A 6,834-nucleotide genomic window follows, 5' to 3' on the forward strand; every position below is an offset into this window, starting at 1 on the left:
CAACGAACATAGGAAGTGTTAGTGTACATCAAACTGTGAGACTACATATAAAGAAGCATGCAACTGTAACTTGACTCCAGCAACTACCTTCTTGCTATTGAAGCTCACAAGGTTCATCTGATATTGCCAACTCGTCTTATGTCAAGAGTGCTTGGGAAGTAGTGTCAGGTGGCAAGGGAGCTTGGGAATGTGCTGCTAGCTCAGTTGACGCACGAGTATGTCATGCAGCTGGTAGTACTGTGGTAGGTGTTGCAAGAACTAGGGCTGTCTCTGCTTGTTTGGTGGCAGCTATTTGTTTCTGTTTGGCTTTTTTTGCAGCTCATGTAGCATGGGATGCCGTGTTTGTAGAATTTTCCGCTGGACTTTCACCTTCTATTGCACCATCAGTACCAGCAGAATCTGCAGGATTCATCAGCTTCTCATTCCCTACCATTCTGTGTTTCTTCCTCTTTCTCTGTGCCATGTTAAGTCAAGCCGACAAGAAAAACGAATAACAATTTAGTTCTTCAGAACAAATTAATGCGCGATGCAGACGAACTGAACTTTGATGTTAGATAACCACATGATAGGAGGATGTAATATGTATGAAAAACAGGACAGAAGAGATAACCAGAACTATGATGTGTAAACTAAGAAGAAGACATTTCACCAAATTAGAAGCAATGGAATGGAAGGTAAACACCATATGGAAGATGCTACAAATATCGCTCTGCCAAGTTAACAGTGTCTCAGCATAAATGACGTTTAAACAAATGTGAAGCAGTACAAGAAATAAATCATATGCAAGATGCAAACAACATCACACTACCATGTTAGAGGTCTCTCATTATTAGTGCCATTGCATATTCACAGCATTGCATATTCACAGCTTATGATGTGTAAACTAAGGAGAAGGCATTTCAACAAATTAGAAACAATGAAAGCTATACACCATATGAAAGATGCAACGAATATCACTCTACCAAGTTAAAACTGTCTCGTCATAAGTGCCATTTCAACAAATTAGTAGTACAAGCTAGAAAAGAACGTGAGATGTAACCTATATCACACTCCGAAGTCAAACGTGTCTTATGATAAGTGATTGTTGCAGGTTACACAACAGTAGTAATTTGATGTAAGAACATGGTGTGATAGACAGATATTGTATGTTCTAGAAACAGGAACACATGTCTTATTCAAGTATAATGTGTAAAGTAAGCAGATGGAATTCAACAAAATTAGAAGAAATACAAGCTAGACATCACACATAACATGCAACCACATATAATAGTGCCAAGTTAGAGGGAGCACCAGTGATGTTGCACTAGGGGAGACGTGCTCATCATAAACACAATTTTGTTGAGTGTCTATGCATGTGTTGTCTTGGAAATCATCTTGGGGGTGTGGAGGAGTAGAAACTGTAGAGGCCCTCCGTTTGGAAGGAGCACCTTTATCCGCTGCCTTGCTAACTTCCTTTTGCTTTATTGATTTTGAATTGTCAAGTAAAACCGACAAGAAAAAGCAATAAAATTCTCTCTTCAGAACTCATTCATGCATGATACTGACAATCACTACTTTGATGTAAGGCAAACACATGATACCAGGATGGAATATGTACGAAAAATAGGACGGCATGGCATGTTCACAACTGTTTGTGTAAATTAAGCAGAAACCATTCCAGCAAATAAGAAGCAATGCAAGCTAGACACCACATGAAAGATGCAACCAATATGACTCTGTCAAGTTAAAAGCGTCCCATCATAAATGGAATTTCAACAAATTAGAAGCAGCGCATGCTATAAATCATATGAAAGATGCAACTAATATCGCACTGCATATACTAAAGGTGTCTCGTCATATTGATTGATGCGGGATACAAAAAAAACAATAGTTTTATGTAAGGACATGCTTAATAGACAGATGTACTATGTACTAAATACAGGAAGGCATGTCACATTAACAGGTATAATGTCACATTTACAGGAGTATAAGCTAAGCAGACTAGCACATGCAGTTTAACCAGATTGGAAGAATTACAATCTAGACACCATATACAACATGCAACCACATATCACACTGCCAAGTTAGACCAAGCACCTGCGATGCTAGTGTAGGGGAAATGCTGTAATAAACTACAGAGCTACGTTCACTATCTTCATCTAGCATTTCTGTTTCTTGAGAATCATGTCGGGAGGCTAACGTTGCATTCTTTAAATGAGGAGTAGTCCCCTTGCCTGCCTGCCTCGTCATAAGTGATTGATGAGGGATACACAAGAACATTAGTTTGATGTAAGAACATGGTTAATACACAGATGTACTAGTATGCACCAAAAATAGAAAGGCATCTCATATTCAAAGGTATAATATGTAAGCTAAGCAGATGCAATTTAACCAAATTGGAAGCAATACAAGCTAGACATCTGGCTGGAGTGGTGAACATGATCATCTAGGACCTGAGAGCCTGGTGGGAGGCGGGCTGCTTCGCCACCATCGCGGCTTTTTAGTTGGCTTCCAGGTGATGCCTGTCTTTGCTGGGCTTGTCACTGGCTCGGCCAGTGCCCTGACTAGCTATTTGTCTTCTGGTGCTCATGGGATGGTGGTTCATGTAAAAAATATCTTTCCTTATCATAATAAAGACCGACTTTTGCCTTTCGAATACAAGCTAGACACCATATGGAACATGCAACCACATATGACACCACGAAGTTAAAGCAAGCACCTGGGATGGTGGTTCATTGCGAGCGAGGTCATCAACTCCAGAGCAACGTTTACCGTCTCCATCTGCTGACATTGCACCCTTTAAAGTGATGTAACGTGCCGCGCCTAGCCGCGTAGAAAGCTGGCACGACTTGTCTCTTTTCTTTTTTACTTCGCTTTCGGCAGACTCTGAAATACCCTTGCATAAAAACACAATAGTGAGAGTATGGATGAAGTGTGTGCAGAACTAGTGCACTTTAAAAGTAGCAGATAGCAGGTGGCTGAAAAATAAATGACAGGAGACATATGATAGCTCTACAGCATTGCATGGCAAACAAAATTAGATTCTACTCCATATGATTTTGTAATATATGAGCATAGGAAATTCAGGTACTCCTCCAACACACCACCACATGTGGTCATATCTAAGATAAAAGTCGAATGAAAATAAATAGGTCAGTCGATTTTTTTAATGAACCGTCCGATCTATAAGGAACGGGCAGATGGTCTTCGTCTACCTCCCGCCAGTCACTGTTGACGATCTTTCTCGAACCGCCAGCGACAACCGGCCCAGACCCGTGCCTCCGCCGCCCCGCCCTTCCATCGACCTCACACCACCGCCGTGCTTGGCAGCGCCCCCAAGCCATCCCTTTAATCCCGGCCGACCTCCAGATCGGGCGCCAGTAGCTCTAGGCCGCACTGTCACGCCCAATATGCGATCCTATCCAAAAGGAACTCGAAGGTCCCATCAAGGATAGACCCGCATATTGAAACGCTTTTGCAAGGTGGATATCATTACATCAACATTACATAATAGATGGGGATACATACAAGAGGCATACAATGCCCCACGAATACAACATCATCTTACATAAGAGCATCATCCGACTATGGATGAAACATAAACGGAAACTCAAACGACATCCACCCTGCTAGCCCAGGCTGCCGACCTGGAACCTATGCCTGATCGAAGAAGTAGAAGAAGAACTCAACGCAAGCAAGGATCGCTCTCGCGTCATGATCCTCGCATAACCTGTACCTGCAACTGGTGTTGTAGTAATCTGTGAGCCACGAGGACTCAGCAATCCCATTACCATGGGTATCAAGACTAGCAAAGCTTAATGGGAAAGGAAGGGGGGTAAAGTGGTGAGGTTGCAGCAGCGACTAAGCATATATGGTGGCTAACATACGCAAATAAGAGCGAGAAGAGAGCAAGTGGAACGGTCGTGAAGCTAGCAATGATCAAGAATTGATCCTGAACTCCTACTTACGTCAAACATAACCCAGAAACCGTGTTCACTTCCCGGACTCTGCCGAAAAGAGACCATCACGGCTACACACACGGTTGATGCGTTTTAATTCGGATCTGGTGTCAAGTTATCTACAACTAGACATTAACAAATTCCCATCTGCTTATAACCGCAGGCACGGCTTTCGAAAGATTATACCCTGCAGGGGTGTCCCAACTTAGCCCATGATAAGCTCTCGCGATCAACGAAGGATATACCTTCTCCCAGGAAGACCTGATCAAACTCGGAATCCCGGTTTACAAGACATTTCGCCGATGGTAAAACAAGACCAGCAAAGCCGCCCGATGCACCGACAAATCCCGATAGGAGCTGCACATATCTCGTTCTCAGAGCAACACCGGATGAGACTAGCTACGAGTAAAACCAGACCTCGAGTTGCCCCGAGGTGGCCCCGCAGGCAGCTCAGTTCGGACCAACACTTAGACAAGCACTGGCCCGGGGGGGCTAAAATAAAGATGACCCTCGGGTTGGCCGACCCAAGGGAAGGGTATAGGTGGTGGTGAGGCAAATGGTAAAACCAAGGCTGGGCCTTGCTGGAGGAGTTTTATTCAAAGCGAACTGTCAAGGGGGTCCCATAAATCACCCGACCGCGTAAGGAACGCAAAATCCGGGAACATAACACTGGTATGACGGAAACTAGGGCGGCAAGAGTGGAACAAAACACTAGGCAAAAGGCTGAGTCTTCCACCCTTTACCAAGTATATAGATGCATTAATAATATAAGAGATAGTGTGATATCCCAACATAATACTGTTCACCATGGAGCAATCTTCAACTTCACCTGCAACTAGCAACGCTATAAGAGGGGCTGAGCAAAGCGGTAACATAGCCAAGCAAAGGTTTGCGTAGGAAAGGTGTCAAAGGTTAGAGGTTCATGGCAATATGGGAGGCTTGATGAGCAAAAGATAGGTAACGTAGCATAGCGATAGAACGAAGCAACTAGCATAGCAATGGTAGTAGTGAGATCCAGGGTAGCGGTCATCTTGCCTGAAATCCCGCAAGGAAGAAGAATGAGTCCATGAAGAAGACGAACGGATGAAGCCGAACCAAGCATAGACGAACGAATCCTCACGATCGCAATGGAAACAGGAACTATCGAAAAGAAGCATACAACATAGTAAACACACCACACAAGAACAAGACATGATGCACAACAAGCACGATGCACGACAAGGCTACATGAAGCTACTCATGACAAGAGATGATGCAAACAAGAGCAACACATCAAGGCAAGTTTAAATGAGGCCGGGAACAACATATAACAATTCCGGTAAGTCCTCATATGCAAATTTCGAAGTTGGTCCAGATCTGAATAAACCTTATGTTCAAGTTGTTAAACAGCAAGTTAAGATGAACCAAGATGATCTACACGAGATTCTAGTCAAGTTACATATAAAGTTCATTTAATTCGGAATTACGGCCTAGAAGATATGAGCAAAACAAGTTAAACATGGCATAGATGCAAAATGCATACAACATCAAACAAACACCTCAAAACAAGGATGTAATATGATAAAATGAAGCTACATGCAATTCTAAGCAAGTTTCATATAAATCACACTCAAAACGGAGCAACGGTTCAACACACACACATGAAACAAGTTTAAAGGACAAGCTGTCCAAAACAGCAACTAGGCATATTGCAAGCATCAAAACAACATGCTACAGCACCCCAGCATGAGAACAAAAGGCATGGACATGATGTACAGGTAAATCATAACAAAACATGAATACTGAGCTATCTCCAGAAATCACTAGAACATGCTCAAACACACATGGCAAGATTGCAAACAATAACAGTTCAGACTTTGCAGAAAATAACATCAGGTTGCAATGTTTAGAGCTATCAAACAACATGTTACAGGAACTTATAATAGCAAAACAAGAAATTTCATGGTTCTACTCAAAGCATAGATCAAAAGTCCCTTAGTGACCATGAGCCAAAAAGGACCAGTAGATATGATGGCACACATGTAAACATAGCAAGTTTCGTTAACAGATTCAGCAAACAGAGCATGGCATTGACAGAATTACAAAGACATCTTCGTGAGCTCGATGCACTCACTACAGAGCATTGCATGACAAGATAAGCATAGCATCAGCAAGAAGACATGTTTGTGAAACAAACCAAGGCAAGAACAAGTTCATAGCATGCAAGGATCAGCTACAACAAACTTGGCAAAATTGAATAACATGTAAACAATCTGCCAGGAAACAGTTTGAAGCAAAAGTAGAGCACGAAAATGACATGCTAGACTACTCCATAATTGCAACCAAGGGCATGAATGGATAGACAATAACCATATGTTCAAAACACCCTTACTGAAGTATCTCAAAATATGCATGGATCTCTCTGTAGTATCATGTTTACATGGCATCAAAATAACAGCAGAACAGGGTCTGAAATCAGCAATATCACGAAGCCTAGTTTGCATGCTTGTGCTAGTCACCACATTGATCACAAAAATACATGGTAAACACCTCTGTAAATAAGACATGGCATAGATAAAAATACATGTAGACATCAACCTCATAGGATGCACACATCAATCATGGCAAAAATGACAAAAGAGCTCGTTCTGTTAACAGACGGCAGAAAACATCATGAAGCACTCTTAGAATGATCATTCCGGCATCAAGATGACCTCAAATGAATATGATGCAATGGAATGAAATGATGTACTCGTTGGGATGAACATTTTGACATATTACACGCATGAAACGGAGCTACGGATGTAGAGATATGAAGCGATGAACATGGCATGAAAATGTCAAAATTCTGGGACTTGAGATATTTGGACCTCGGGGGAAAAGTCAACGGGCGGCGGATCTCGCCGGAGAGCTCGCC

The sequence above is a fragment of the Triticum dicoccoides genome, chromosome 7B, assembly GCF_002162155.2.
Source record: "Triticum dicoccoides isolate Atlit2015 ecotype Zavitan chromosome 7B, WEW_v2.0, whole genome shotgun sequence".
Classification (NCBI taxonomy): domain Eukaryota; kingdom Viridiplantae; phylum Streptophyta; class Magnoliopsida; order Poales; family Poaceae; genus Triticum; species Triticum dicoccoides.